This window comes from Equus asinus, chromosome 13, assembly GCF_041296235.1.
Source record: "Equus asinus isolate D_3611 breed Donkey chromosome 13, EquAss-T2T_v2, whole genome shotgun sequence".
Classification (NCBI taxonomy): Eukaryota; Metazoa; Chordata; class Mammalia; order Perissodactyla; family Equidae; genus Equus; species Equus asinus.
The window spans coordinates 38,614,333-38,630,487 of record NC_091802.1 but is presented as its reverse complement, the minus strand read 5'-3'; the positions used below and the strand labels follow the sequence as shown (position 1 = coordinate 38,630,487).

Here is a 16,155-nt window from a genome sequence, read left to right as displayed (position 1 = left end):
GGACACCCTCCCATGTGTATATGGTCCACACACCCCACAGAGACACATTTGCAAGCATACCCTCTGTGCCCCTAAAAGCACACCAGACCCCCCCACATACCCACCCATAGATTCCACACACCCCACAGACACCCACAGACCCCACGAAGGCAGAGAGATGCCATACACACACTGCCCAGCATGCGTACTCTGTGCATGGATGCCGTGCCCCTCGGGTCACACACGTGCACACACACACTGACCCGCACAGAGGGCAGCACTCATGCTCACAATGCCCCACCTTAGAGTTAAGCTGTACCCTAAGCATGACTACAGGTGGAGTCCCCAGCACCACCCGTGGGGAAGCGTGACCAACCCTCTCCTCCTGGACCCCCTGCCCACTAGCTCTACCCAGAGGGGCCACCACCAAGCTGACAATGGACTCCACGCTGGCCCCCACCCCACGCCCAGTATGTGAGTCAGACAGGAAGCCCATGTTGATGGCAGACCCTGCCCTCCTCCCCTTCCTGGCTCTCTCTTCCCAGGCCCCTTCCCGGGTGGGGCCAGCAGAGGCCTTGGCTACTAGGTATGTATGTAATCACCACCACCACTTCTATCCCACTGGACTGTTCACAGTGTGCTTCTCACGACAGCCACTCACTGTGGCCTGGGGCCACTGCTATGACCCAATTTTCAGAGAAGGAAACTGAGGCCCAAGATCACCCAGCTTGTGATGGCAGTACTGGGACTCCAAGCCCAGAGCCCCTCACTCCAACTCGATCTTATACCCAAATTCTAGCCAGCAGCCAGGGAAGGGAGACTGGGGTGGACAGGAGCAGCCCCAGCCCAACCCTGCTCCCAAATCTGGGAGTCCAGAAAGGAAGAGTCAAAGGGCTGGAACCTTCCGGGGCAGCCACCAGAAGTGAGAATGGAGCAGAAGAGTCAGTTTCCCCTTCCTTGCCCATCCCATCACCTGCTCTCCACAGCAAGGACAGCACAGATGGTGGATGGTGGGAGGAAAGGCAGGGAGATGGAGGGGCAGTGGGAGGAGAGGGGAGGCCTAAGGGCAGAGGGAGGAGAAATAGAGGACCCTGGGGGTGGGCAGGATCGAGGGAGAGAGAAGGAGAAGGAAGGGAGGAGGAAGGGGGAGAGGGGGGCGTGTGGGGGCCAGGGAGCGGTTTTGTTCTCCTGTTTCCTGTTTGTCGCTTGCTGGGCCCCCTGTGCAGGAGCTGGACCCCCACCCCCACCCTGGCGGAAGCCAGACGGGAAGAGCAGGGCTGCCACCAGCGCTGAGTCAGGAGGGCTTAGGGGCAGAGTGGGAAAGGACCACAGTCAGGGGAGCAGAATGCATGGCATCTCCATCAGCACCCTCCCCCACCCCTCAGTCACTAGAAAACCAAGGATTCTGGTCAAGTCCACTCCTGCCCTTCCCTGCTCGGCGCCCCCCTGTCACATCCCCAAAGGTCAGATTCTCACAGACCAGCTGGAAGCACCACCAGGATGTCCTCAGCCATGTCAGAATCTGTGTGCGGCCCCAAGCAGAGGGCAACGGCCACGGGGATGTCCTCGTTCAGAGTCTGGCCTGCTCTCCCAGCAAAGAGCCAGTCCCTCCAGCTGACTAACTTCCTTTCTTCTTGCTACAAGTCCAGTCCCTGGTTCTGAGGAAAGGGGATGACTCTCCCCTCTCATACCCCAGAGAGCCTCTCAGGGCTAACAGGTGCTGCAGTATGTCTGGATCAAGACTCCATCTCCCTCAAAACTGCTGAGGGTTCTGGAGGCTGCAGAGAGGAGAGGGGGAGAAGCAGCACAGGGTTTCTGTGTCCAGGGCTGCAGAGACCTGGGAAGTGATAGGCCACAGACGATATCCATCTTCTGCTCTCTAACTTGGCACGGGCACAAGGCCTGGCCAAGGAGGTACCAGCCCCCTCCACCACAAAGCCGCACCTTCCTCATGCCGTCACTCCACCCCAGCTGCCTCGACAGGAACCTCAGGAAAGGGGTGCACACCATAGGGCCTGGAAGGTTTGAACAAATGATCCTCTAGGCCTGGGGAACCTCTCAGCCCCCTCCCCCATTTCCTCCAGGAAAGGAATGTGGGGTGGGCCCCGAGGGTGGTGGGGGAGGGGGGCCAAGGACTGGGAAATACCAGGCGTAGCTGAGAGTCTATTCCAAGGCTTCCTGCCTAGTGCGAGTCCTCCTCCCTGCACCCTCCCCAGCTTCCTCCCCCCAAATCAGGAATTACCCCACCGAGCAGTCCTTCCCATCATCCTCTAGTTTGACCAGCTTGCAAAATCCATTCAACCTCATCTTCCTGAGGGTCCCAGGGCAGGGCTTGGGGGCTCCAACTCAAGGGAAGGGCATCCAGACTTCCCTCCAAATAAGATAATCATCCTTTATTGTTTGAAAGCACTCTCACTTTATCTCGTTTGATATTTACCCTAATTATTGGATATTCAGGGGTTGTTTTTCTACCCACTTTTCAGACGCAGAAATTGAGGCTCAAAGAGGACAAGTGACTAGCTTAAGGCCTCACTTTTACTAAGCTGGGACCAGATCCCAGGGGTCTCACAGGGTGCTGTGCCAGGGGCTGGGACACCTCAGAGAAGAAGACAAGTGCAGACCTTGCCCTTGGGGCACTTGCAGTTCTACCAGAGTCCCAGCTCCTGAAGCCTTTAGAGGTCCCCAAGTTCCAGACTCAGGCCCAAGCCAGCTGCCTTCACCCCCACCCAGGGAGGCCCCCACATACCAAGGGAGCCGCTATGTCAGGGGTTCGGGGCCTCTTCTCTCTGGGTGGGGACAGTTTGTTTGAGGGAGGGGTCAGGGACCCCCCAGGTTAACTCCCAGGTTAGAGGGTAGCCTGGGGTGGAGGATCGGAAGACCACAGGGGCCAGGCTGACAATCAGGAACTGGGGAACAGGAGAGTGTCCTGGGCCCAAGGGTCAGGGGATATGAGAAGGAGGGAAACTGACGCCGCTGAAGGGCGTGTGGTTCAGGAAGTGAGAGAGAGGGGCCCAGGGTCAATTCGTCTGCTTTTCCTTCCTTTGGCTTGCTTAGCGCCTCCTCCCAGAATGTAGGCCCCCAAACCACGTGACAAACAATGCCCCCGCCCCCGCCCCCCACCCCCACCCCCGCTGCCCCCACGAAGATAATCATCGGCATTTATGAAGCTCGACTAGTCCCGCACACCCATCACACACCACCAAATGCAGACCCATAACCACCCCACAACCTCACACACAGACAGAGCAAATCGACCGTCAGTCCCGTCCATCCCAGGCACGCAGGCAATGCGATCCCCAAGGCATGCCCACCTGGCCGGCGCCTGGGCCCCTGACCCCTGTCTCCTCCCTCAAGGGCAGCCGCCCCCTCGGCCCTCCTCCACCCTTTCACCCTGTTCAGATGCCTGGTTCCCAGCACCACTGTGTGCAGTCCTCACGTGTCCCGACAGGCCAAGCCGATGAGCTGGCCAAGCAAGCCTGCGTCTCCCCAACACCTCACTGTGCAGACAACCCTGCGTCACTGTGAGCCTGGGGACCCGGCACTCGCTCTGGCCTGCGAACAGGACATGGGTCAAAGGGTCTCTCCAGATCCCGTGCTCTCCCCCTCCAGGGCCAATCTTGCCCTGAGGTGAGTGGTTGTGGCACTCTTCTCCCACCCTCAAACTGGGCCAGAACCAAGGAGGCCGGGGGAGGGGAGGGGAGAGACAAGGGAGGAGGAAACAGTGCCACCTCAAGGAGGGACCAACGCAATCCCAAGCAGCACAGAATCCCCTAGTTCTTCCTGCGGCAGCATGGCTCAGGGGATAGCACAAGGGCTGTGGGGCCTCTGGAGCCCACGACTTCTGGGTCTGAGTCCTATCTCTATCCCTTTCTGGCTGTGAGTCCTTGGGCAAGCTACTTAACCTCTCTGAGCCTCGGTTCCTCACCAATAAAATGGGAATGACACTAAATTCCACCTCATAGGTTATTAGAAGTAGTAAGTAAATTAAAGAATTAAAGAAAGCCTGGGCCCGCCCAGTGGTGCAGCGGTTAAGTGCGGTTAAGTGTGCACGTTCAGCTTTGGCGGCCCAGGGTTCACCAGTTTGGATCCCAGGTGCAGACATGGCACCACTTGGCAAGCCATGCTGTGGCAGGCGTCCCACATATGAAGTGGAGGAAGATGGGCACAGATGTGAGCTCAGGGCCAGTCTTCCTCAGCAAAAAGAGGAGGATTGGCAGCAGACGTTAGCTCAGGGCTAATCGTCCTCCAAGAAATAAATAAATAACTAGAAGTTTGTACCTTTTGACTCCCTTCACCCCTTTCGCCCACTCCCCCACCTCCCGCTTCTGGCAACCACCAATCTGTATCTGTGAGCTTGGTCTTTTTTTTTAGATTCCACATATAAGTGAGATCATTTGTCTTCCTCTGTCTGACTTATTTCACGTAGCATAATGCCCTCAAGGTCAACGCAAGCTGTTTGATTGTCTTTTGAATATTCTCACTCACACACCCAGCCACATTCACATTCAGACATGCAGACAACTCAGCCACCTGTACACAAAGACACACTGACACATGCAGACACTCACAGAGGTCTATACAGACCCAGGTGAACCCATTCACGTGGTCATCACCACCACCTCCCACCTACAGGCTCCTACATGCCCCAATTCCCCCCAAGCAGGGAGGAGTCAACAGGAGCCCCCTCTCCCCTGGCAGAACTTTGGCAGGCTTAGGGCCTTGGCTTGTAGGTCCTTTGGGAGTGGGCAAGGGGTGGGTGATGTGAGACCCCAGGATGGGGCCTCCTCCAAGCAGGCAAGGAGCACGGCAAAGGTGCCAGGCTGGCAGGGCCTCCGCCTAGCAGGAGCGCCAGTGCCCTCCTCAGGGACACCAGAGGGAGGGGAGACTAAAGATGAGCATCTTTCCTCATGGTGGGAAATGAGCACTTGCAGAAAAGGGTGAGTCTGGAGCCAGCCACAAAGTAAACAGCCAGCCCATTGCCTAGGCAACCGTGGGCCAGCGTGGGCCAGGGCCCACCACAAGCCCTCCATTTACTCCCCTCAGCAGCCCCCTGACTGTCTCAATGCATGCCCTCCTTGTATCCGTTCTGGGCTCTGGGCCTGTCTGGGGACTCCCCAAAGGGAGGGGGCTATGTCTCCTCCATCAGACTGCGAGCTCCCTGACAGCGGGGGGTTTTGCCCCATATCAGACTAGGGTCTCCCAGAGGTCATGGCCTGTGTCTTTACCCTCGGACTGGAGACTGCTCAAGGGCATGGCCTGAGTCTCCCCCATTAGAATGCGAGCTTCCTAAGGACAACATTTCTGAATATTCAGAAATGGATTTGTGCTACTCGAGTGCTTTGTACGAAGTAGGTTCTCAAGAATTACTTGTTGATGGCAAGGATGTGGAGAAATCGGAACCTTTGTGCAGGGCTGGTGGGGATGCAAAATGATGCCGTTGCTGTGGAAAACAGTATGGCAGTTCCTCAAAAATTAAACATAGAATTACCATATGATCCAGCAATTCCACTTCTAGCTACATACCCAAAAGAAGTGAAATGAAATCAGGGGCTGAAACAGATATTTGTACGCCCATGTTCATAGCAGCATTATTCACAATAGCCTAAAGGTGGAAATAACCCAAATGTCCATCGACGGACAAATGGATAAACAAAATGTAGTATATACACACAATGGAATTTTATTTAGACTTAAAAAGGAAAGAAATTCTGACACGCTACAACATGGATGAAGCTTGAAGGCACTATGCTAAGTGAAATGAGCCTGACACAAAAGGACAAATATTGTATGAGTCTACTTATACAAGATACCTAGATTCACAGAGACAGAAAATAGAGTCGGGGGCTGGGGGAAAGGGGAATGAGGAGTTATTGTTTAATGGGTACAGAGTTTGTTTGAGAAGATGAAAAGTTCTGGAGACGGATGGTGACGGCTGCACAACAATGTGAATGTACTTAATGCCACTGAACTGGACGCTTAAAAATGTCAATTTTATATTATGTATATTTCACCACAATAAAAAATGGAGAAGTCAGAATTCAAATTAAAAAAAATGATGGAAGAAGGTGGAACAAACGAATGGGCCCCCCACTGGGGCCCAGGAGCAGGCTCTGCCCAGAGAGGTTGCCCAGGACAGCTGAGCATCTCCCGCCTGGAGGACCTTTCCCTCCCACCCCTCTCCACTGCGCCTTCTCAGAGCCCTTATTGTCCTCTTTGGGGCCCTAGTAGTCCCTGCCCAGGGGGAGCCGTCAGGAGGCCACGGGAGGCTGAACCTTGCACACAGTAGGTCCTTGGCATCGACGAGGACCTACCATCCAATCAGAGGCCAGATCGACAGGTACACAAATTCTTGGGATGCCACATCCCAAGGTGTCAGGACCCTGGGAGAGTTTTCCTAGCAAAGCTGGGCTACATGTGGGGTTCCTGCTCCCTGAGGCCTGACTCCTCTCAGCACACCAGTCTATACATGCGTACACACCACCCGCAACATACACACACACACAAGCGTGTGCACACAGAGGCGAGTCTCCGTTCTCGCATGCTCTCTCACGCACACATTCCAAGAAAAACATGCCTACACACTGAAGGGTGGCACGGTCTTGTCAGGGACACAGACAGGCCCCGTGTGCAGCAGAGCCCCCTGCTGGCCAGGTCTGGCACTCGTCTCCCCCACTGCCCAGAGTGGGCAGGGTGCCCTCATTCCCTCCACCCCGCCTCCCGCATCGCACTCTCCAGGCCCCTCAGCCCCCAACCACGCCCCAGGATCACCCCTCCCCATCTCCTACAGAGAAGCAGTGTCCCAGTCCCCTGCAGAAGGACACAGCAACTGTGGGACCTTAGAAAGGCTCTCCCTTTGGTCAAGGAGTACGGCAGGGAGGCCAGAGCCCCTTTTCAGACAAGACAGAGCCAGGGGCAGTCATTCCTGGCGGCAGGAGAATGCCCGCAATGTCTCTTCTAGACCATCATATCCATTCTCTGACTCCACACTGAACAGCTCACTTCAGAGGAGACATGGGAAGAACTCTGGAACTGGCTCCCTCTATGGTCCCATGCGCCCCTCTCCAGAAGTTCTTCCTGTTGTCTGACCACCTGGACAGAGACAACAGGTGCACCCACTGGTTTCTTGCAGGGGAGAGCTCAGTTCTAGTCAAGCGGAGACCACATCCCTTCCCAGGGCAGGTCTCAGCAGATTCCAAAAGTCTCCCCCAGGGCACATGGGGCTCCCTGCAGGGAGAGGCTCAGCTCCACCCCTGAAACCACCCACCCCCTCACCCCAGGCCCTGCCCAACCCGCCCAGGCCAGCCCTTCACCCAGCCTAGGAGCTGAACCTCTCCCTAATCCCGCCCATGATGCCCCAGAGGCAGCTGGAAGGGTGGAGGAGACGGTGGCTCTGCAGGGACAAACAACCTCCCCCTGGCTCCTGCCCATGAGGGAGCTGGGATGGTTTCTGGGCTGGGCTCTGTAATCAGAAGACAGATGCCATCGCCATCAGCCCCAGATCCTACCCTTCCCCAGTTTGCCTGGCCCTGCATTTGGGGACACAGTAAAAGCAACAGCAGTAATGAACATTATTGAGCCCTCCCCAGACACCAGGCACACTGGGCATGCGTTACCTCATTTAACAGCAGAGCAGCCTCTTAGGGTAAGCGTGACACCCACCCACCCACCACCTGGACCCCTTGGCCCCCCACTCAGTCTGGTGCTAGGTAGGAAATGCTGGGCTCACCCACGGGGGAACCGAGGGGTGGGGGATGGGGGCTGGTGAGAGATCACTGTCCCAGCATCAAGAGGGCCGATATGGAAAAAGGGTCACACTTGCCATTGGTACTGGCCCCAGCCCTTTTCTGGCTGTGTGACCTCAAGCTCACACAGGTTTTCTTATTTCTTCAGCTACAAAATGAAGCTAGTTGCTAGGAAAGCATTCTGGGAACCTATAAATGGGAGGCGTTATGGCCTCTGGGTGTGGCTCCCCCTATGGGGGGAGCCTACATCCTACCCACCAGAGAGTGGACTCTGATTCCTGAGTCTACCCACCTCACCATATCCACCACTCTGCTGCAAGACACCATCACTGCTCTGGCCCCTGACAGTCCAGACTAATTGTTTTAATATTATGGCCACCAGACTCTGTGGGACATGCCTCTAAGCTTCACGCCCACCACACCCCCTTCCTCTGTGCTCCAGCTACCCTGGCCTCCTTCCAGTTCTTTTGAGGACCAGGCACCCTTCCAGCCTCAGGTCCTTTGCACATGCTGTTTCTGGAATGGTGTTCTCTCTTCCCCAGCTCCCTCCCTGCCTCACCAACCCACACCCTAATTAACTCCTACTCACCCTGCAGTTCCCAGCAAAAAAGTCACTTCCCCAGAGACACCTCCTCTGGGCCGCAGATCAGGTCAGGTCCCTGGGCACCCTCTCATAGCACTCTTGAGTAAGTGTCTATAACTTTATGAAGTTATTTTGACCAACATCCCCCTGTGAGTTCTGGAAAGCTGGGACCATGTCTGCTTTGCTGGGAGTCAAATCCTCAGCTCCTGGCACACACCTGGCACAGGGTGGATGCTCGTCTCTCCTCAGAGTCCACGGTGGCAGGGCCCTGGTCCCTAGCAGGGGTCTACCTGGGGCAGGGGCTGCTTCAGATCTTTGTTTATCTTTTTGCACCCCATGCCTTGCTCATTGGGAACCAGACCCAGAAAGTGGGGGTGCTGGAATAAGGGAGAGAGGGGTAGAGAGAAAGGGGAAGCTGCTTCCATCCCCTTTGCAGTGTCCTCTGTGCCCTCACCGCAGCTGGCCAAGCCCTCATCCCCTCAGGGCTGGCCCACCCCATCCACAGATCCCTCTCCCTAGAATGTAACACTTGTCTCTCCTCCCCTACCTTCCCTTAACTGATCCCTTATCCTCCAGGTCTCAGCTTGACTGTTTCCAAAAAGCTTCATGGACTGCTAGTAAGGAACCTGCCAGGGTCCCACAGATAGCGGCAGCTCCGATTCACGCCCAGGTCTGTCTGCCGGCAGAGCCCAGGCTCTCAGCCACCTCATTACACGCCTCATTACTACCAGTTTCTGCCTCGAGGCCCGGCCGAAAGACACGCCCCCTCTCTAGGCCTCAGTTTCCTCCTGCGGGTTCGGCCTTCTCTAGATTTCAGGAAGATGGCTGAGAAGACCAAGGTGGGGCAGGAGGCAAAGGGAGGAGGGGGTAAGGGGAAAGGAGAGGAGGGAGTCAGGGAGAGCGCAGAGGGGCGGTAGCCTTGGGCCAGCCAGACGTGAGAAACGCCAAGTATGCGAACTACGCCAGCCTCTGAGCTATGAATAGTGCGGGCAGGCTGGCAGCCCAGGTCTGCCCTTCCCGCCCCGCAGCCCCCGACCCCAGATCCTCCCACGCCAGCCCAGCACAGGGGCCTGAAATGGGGCGGAGGCCAAGGAGGCACGCTTGGGGCGGAGGCTGAGTGGCAGGAGCGAAGGGGTGTGGCCATGTAAATGAATGCAAATATGGAGCGACGGGCGTATCCGATTGGCGGATCTCTGTCGGTCTGGGAACTTGCGCCTCAACAAGAGGCAGTAAATACCCAGCCCACAGCACCTGCCCATACCCGCCTCCACCCAGGCGGCTGCGCGCCCACGCCTGGAGGTCCCCCGGGTCACCCCGTGGCTGAAATCCCACTGATGCTGTGCACTGAAGGCCTCTCATCCTCTTCTGTCAAGGCCCTGTAAGGCTCTGCCACCTTCTGACACCAGCCTTGCCTACCCCAGCGCCAGGTCAGCCTCGCCTCCTTGGGGCTCACATGCCTGACAGACAGCTGAGTACTTGGGAAACTGCAACAGCCCTGTGCCTGCCTCTGGACCCCCCTTCCCCATCAGTGACTGCAGAGGGGAGCACACTGGGCTAGGGCCAGGAGACCCAGTCAGCAGCCCAGTCTTGCCCTTTGTGTGCCCCTAAACAAGTCAGGCAACCTCAGAGCCCAGCTCTGAGTGACACTGGGAAAAGAGGAGTCAAAGAGACCTGAGTTCAAGTCCCGGCTGTGTGATCCCCGTCAAATCTCTTCCCTCTCCAAGCCTCAGTCTCCTCAGCTGTAAATGGGTCCTTGAGAGGACTCAGTGTTGAGTCCCTGGCACATAGGAGTTTTTCAACAAATCTTAGTTCGATAGTCCACAAAGGATTTTTTTTTAATTAATAAAACAGTCCCTGACTTTATAAAGAGATAGACATGCAACAAATAGTCTGCAGATCATAGTGTTTAAAAGTTCCTAACAGGATTCAGAGGAACTTGGGTTTGAATCCCAATTTGGTCCCACTTCCTGGCTGTGTATCCTTGGACTAGTTACTAACCTCTCTGAGCTTCTGTTTCTGCACTTATGAAATAGAGATAATCTATTCCACATGGGGTTGCTGTGCAGATTAAAGAGATAGTGTGTGTAAAGTGCTCAGCACGGCAACGTTAACTGCAACCAATATTCCTATTGTTATTATTTTGTGGTTCTCACAATGCAGGGCCAAGTGCTTTGGTAAGGTTCATTTCATTAGTCAGTAATATTCAGTCAATAGGGCCTGGTCTAGAAGCTGGAAATAGAACAGTGAATAGGAAGAAGTCCCTACCTTCATGGGACTTAAGGTCTAGTGCGCAGAGGAGGAAGTTCCCATATATTTGAGAAAATTGGGGGGGAGGGGCAGTGCTTTACAGAGAAGGATATTTGAACTGGGCGTTGAAGGATGAATAGGAGTTTGAGAAATGGAGAAGGCACGGAAGGCTAAATCAGACAAGGGGAAGAGATGGTGCGGCAAATTTCTGGAAAGGGGAGGAGGGTGATGCATCCCACTCCTATCCCGTCCTCTCCATCTCCAACTCCAGTTTCAGCCCTCATCATCACCTCTCACCTGGTCTGCTGCTGCCACTGCCCAACACCCTGCCATGGCTCTACAGTGTCTATGGGAGCAAGTCAAGTCCCTCAGTACGGCATGAGGGGTCCACCATGAGCGGGGAGGGGAGGGGCAGGATCCAGACCTCATGGGCCTTGACAATCTCCTCTCCCGCTACTCTTGATCTCACGCTCATTGACCCTGTAAGAGGCCAGGCTGGTTCACACGGAATGGGCTTTGCTCGTGCTGGGTCCTTCTGTAGGGAATGCCTTTTTCTCCCTTCTCCAGCACCCCCTCCTGCCCCAGCAGACCTCTGGCAAGCCTGGGCAGGCCTCGCCTCTTCAGTGAAGCCTTCTTCCTCTCAGGGCTGGAGCGTCTTTAGAGCCGGCAGGGGCTCGGCCCTTGTTTCCTTATGAAGCCCTGGGGTCCTCCACACCACTCAAGAGCAGACCCAGACTCCAGGCAGCCCCAGGGGGTCCCTGTGCACAGCAGAGTCACAGAGGAGCAGAACATAACCGTGCTGTCCATATCCACCACCCTCCTTCATTATGCCAACCCCTGCTTGGACTTCCAGGCTCAGCTGCGGGCAGGGAGACAGGCTACCTTCCCAGGGACGGGGGCGTCCTCCCAGGCTCTGCCCTGTCAGGGAATGCAGCAGTGACACAGGACAAGCTTAGAATTCAGAAAGAGCCAGATTACAGTCCGATGCTGGGCTTAGCGCAGTTGTTTACCCTATCGGGGTCTCAGTTCTTGTATCAGTAAACATTCAACCACTTCATGATGGCCCCTGAAAACGGATCAAAAGAAGTTTCACTAAAGAATGATCCACTGGACGATAGGTTTGGAAGCAGGAGATAAGGAGATTAATCGTATCACCAACTGGCTTTTAACCAATCCCTACAGTGATTCTACCCAGCGGCACCGTTTCCATCTTTAAACCCCTGTTCCCGCCATTGTGGCCATGTTCACACTCGAATGATGTCACAGTGAAGACACTCGCGGGTGTCTGCTTCAGGTCTGTCTCCTCCAGTTAAGCCAGGCCATTTTTATCTTAACATTTTTGGCAGGGGGCTGCAAGGGGGTGTTCTGGACTTGCAGGCAGCGTAGAGCCAAATCTCAGAGCCCATGGTTATAAAATCTTAGTGGAGCTTTCGGGTAGTAGGAAAAACAGACAAGAAACCGCTTGAGGGCAGGGCTGAGTCTTATTCATCCAGGTCCCAAAACCCACAGAGGGGCTGAGACACAGGAAGTGAGAGGGCACCCAGAAATGATCACCAAATGAACAAAGGCCCGTTTGCATTAAGATCTTGCTGCTGCCCGATTTTCCCAGGCACTGAACCTGCAGTTTCTGGTGTCAGGTCCTTCTCCTGCCCCAGGCTGAAATTAGGGAGAGGGCAGGAGGGACACTGAGCAACCAGCCCTGGGAATGTCCTCCGTGCCCCCAGGCCACACTCGGTCTCTCAGATGATGCCTTCCCTAGCACTGTGGGAACCTAAGCATCTGGGAGCCACTGGAGGAGGGAAAGGTCCCGGTGGGAAAGGGAAGGGGGCCTATTTCTCTATCCCATCAGCAGCCCCAGCCTTGTTGCATGGTCCCCATCTTCTGACTCCTACCCTCCCCTCTTGCAGATATCCCACCTCCCTCCCAGGCTCTGGGCCCAGCCTCAGCTGCCCCCTCCCCCCGTCTCACCTCCACCAGGTGCTGCAGGGAGGAGGGGGGCACAGTGCCAAGGCTTCATTAGAGCTAATGAGGGTTCAGCTCTGCAGATGCCAGTGCAAGATATGGGAGAGTCCCAGAACCACCCGCAGCCCCCCAGCATGCAGGACCTTGGGTCCTCAGTTCCCTCCTCCCCGTCTCTTGCGGAGGAAGCAGGGGCCACACCCTCAGAAGAGGAAAGGGAGATTTAGGAGAATCTTCCCAAGTCCAGAGAGTGCCATGACACCAAGGAGAGAACAGGGTGTGGGGGCGCCAACTAGAAAACAGCCTCAGGGTGGGGCAGGGCTCTCACCTGGGCTGCCAAGCCCCCACTGTCCACAAACCTGCCAGCTGAAACCCGCTCCTCCCTCCCTCCTTCCATGGAATCACAGCAGGTCAGTGGAAGAGACTATGGGCACTTCTCCACCACCCTCAGATTATAACTCAGCAAACTGGGCCCCCTCATCTGGCTTCCATCCTCCCTCTTTTGCCTGTCCCGTCCCTCTGCCTCTTCTCCTCTGCATTGTCCTTTCTCGAGGAAGACTGGCCCTGAGCTCACATCCGTGCCCATCTTCCTCTACTTTATACGTGGGATGCCTGCCACAGCATGGCGTGCCAAGTGGTGCTATGTCCACACCCAGGATCCGAACCAGTGAACCTGGGCCGCCGAAGCGGAACGTGAGCACTTAACCGCTGCGCCACCGGCCCGGTCCCTCTCCAGCTGAAATCTAGAAAGATGTTCCCTCTCTGGGGGCTTCTCCCTCCCTTCCTCCCTCCCTTTTGAAGAAGGACACAGTTTCCGCCGCAGTGATAAGGAGGGAAACCGTGGTGGAGGGTGGGAGTCTCCACTTCAGCCTCCCTTTCCAGCCTTTCGGGGGCTCTCAGGGGCAGGAACAACTCAAACAGCCCAGATCTCCAGCTCTCCCACCTATCGAGGGCTCTAAGTCCTGCATCCACCCTCGAGTGTCTCCAGGGAGCTCTCACACTCTTTGAGGAAAAGAAAAAGGAAGAAGAAGCCCCAGACTTAGGAGCCCAGAGCCGGACAGAATTCAAGCTGGGGACTGATAGAAACCAGGCACGGGGCCAAAATGAACTCTGCCCTTCCCCAGATTGACCCCCGCTTGGGGGCCAAGACCCCTAGAGTGGTTATCCTCCCACATAGCTCCCACATGTCCCCCCAGCCTGGCTACATTCCTCTGGCCCACACACCTCCTGCCAGCCTGCCAGCCCAAAGAAGCCAGCCTGGGTTTGTTTCCCTCCTTGGCTTGTGGGTCTCAGTCATCCCCATGCCCCGCCCCAGGCTCTCTCCTCCCAGGGATTCAGGCTGAGCTTTGAAAGGGTCACTTCAAAGAGGACCTGCCTGCCGAGGGCCCAGTCAGACCCAGGGCCAGCTCCTCGGCCAGATTCCCGGTGGCTGGGGACAAAGGCCCCACTGTTCCCCCGACCCCCAGACGCCCCCAAATGCACAGGCATAAGAAGTCTTTCTTTCTCCAGTTCCGCTCCTTACAGGGCCTGGCTCTCCACCCCTCCTCCAGGAGGGCTGGGGGGTAGGAGGTCAGGGAGCCACCAGTTCCTGCCCACCACCACCATACACCCAACCCCCCTGGGCAGCCAGGACGTGGAGGCAGCCTTAGGGCCAAGTTCAGCACCAGCAGCCCAGGTGCCCCTCAACCACCAAGCCCTTCCCTGGCCTACCATGGCCTCCCACCTTCTCCCACCCATCAGAGCCACAGCCATCCTTCCAGGCCTCCTCCAGGCAGCCTATCAGGACTCCCTCTCCTCAGAGGAACCTCACAGCCCAAACCACAGCAGCCGCTCCCACTCCCCTCCCAGGTCCCCACAGCGGGAACCAGCTCTCACCCGCTCCTCTCATTTTCTACCACACGGTGCTGATCCCAAAGCAGGGCCCTTAGGGTTTTCTGTGTCAACCCCTCATCCAATGCCTGCATTCTCTCTAGCCCAGCCTGTGCTTGCTCACCTCCACTGATGGCAGCCTCATTACCTCCAGGGACAGCCCATTTCCCATTTCTTCTTCAGATTACTTCAACCATAATGGGTTCTCTTTACTGAGCCCAAAGCGTGGTGTTCTCATTCCCATCCATTGACTGTTGTTTGTTTAATAATAGTTGCTACTAATTGTTGAGATGACCAAATGTCAGCCAGTTTCCCTGTATTACCTCACTGAATCTTCTCAACAATTTTAAGGGATTATTTCAGGGATAAGAAAACTGAGACTAAAAACAATTAAGTACCTTGGGCACGGTGGCACAGTGAATAAGGGGGAGAGCTGAAATGTGACCTCAGCAGGCTGAAGGCAGGGCCCGCACACCCAGCCTGCCTCCCAGTGTGCAGGGGCCACACCAGGCCCGGGCCTCTCTTCTCCCCCGGCTGCCTGTCTGTGCTAGAAGGCAGACGGCATCCCCCGCACTCAGTCTTCTTTCTCCCAGCCAGCTCCCCCCGAGGCTTTGTCAGCAGATGAAGTATGGTCTGGGGATAGTGACTGACCGATGTTCATTCAAACCAGCAAATGGGGAGCAGGGGGAGTCAGAGGGGAAGAGGGCACCTGCCCAGGGGCACGAGGGTTTGAGGAGGTTGGAGGAGACGACCCTCGGCCGAAGGTTTTAGACTGGAGGTGGCTGGAAATCCAACACACCTTCCAGTGAAAGATGGAGAACTAAGAGCTGTGGCAGGCCCTGCTCCAAACCAGACACTCTGTCTACCCCTCAACTTGAAAGGCACAGAATCTTTCACCAGGGGGATTCTGGGCTGAACATCTCAGGGCCAGAGAGATGAAAAGAACAGGCCTCTGTAGTCTTTTCCCACGTGCCCGCTGCTCAGCACCATTCCCTTGGAACTCTGGGGAAGAAGGGAGGGAGGGAGAGCAGGAGAGAAGCCAGGAGACTGCGGGGCCCCAGTGGCCCCTGTTAAGCCTTAGAGGGCAGTCATGACAGGATGTGGGTGAGCTTTCCCTTCCTTTCTAGATTTGCCTCAGGCCCTCCTGGCGTCCATAACACAGCGAGGCACCTCTAGGCTGCCTTCCCAAGACCCCAATCCCAGAGACTTCTAAAGGGTTGGACTACAGGATTCTGTGGTTTTTCCATACATTGTCAGTCAGTCAGTCAACAGTTTCTGAGTACCGGCTGCGTGCGAGGCCCTGTGGATACCAGGATAAACCCGACATCTCTGTGGCCACTTGGAACGAGGTTAAGAGCATGCTCAACTCCTTAGCTCGGCCACTTAGTAGTTGTGTGACCCTAGGAGGCCACGTAATCTCACTGTGCCAGTTTCTTCATCTGTCAAATGGGATGATGTTAATGTACCTACCTCGTGGTAAGCACTATGGAAGTAGTTGCTATTAATATTCTTCTTCCCCTCAAATAGCTCCAGCCTGGTGGGGGAGACTGACGTGCAGACCGACCGTCACAGCGCCGGGGGCAGAGCTGAGCACAGGGCACCCCGGGAGGCCAGGGGAGGGGCTGCTCCCTGACTTGCACATCACAAACATTTACGGAGGGCTGTTCTGTGCCAGGCGCTGTGCTGGTCACTGGGGAAACAGAGAAGAACGGGACACATTGTCCACTCATCCCTGCTCCTCCACGCCCTTCCCTCTCCCTCCCTGTCCCAGAGCCC

The 16,155-nt window shown here is 56.0% G+C and overlaps 1 protein-coding gene across 2 annotated transcripts in view; it reads right to left on the bottom strand.

Annotated features, from left to right (window-relative positions):
- The window catches only part of ARHGAP23 (Rho GTPase activating protein 23), a 79,863-nt gene that overhangs the window by 51,483 nt on the left and 12,225 nt on the right, over nucleotides 1–16,155 (bottom strand). The gene's annotated exons all lie outside the window — the stretch shown is intronic.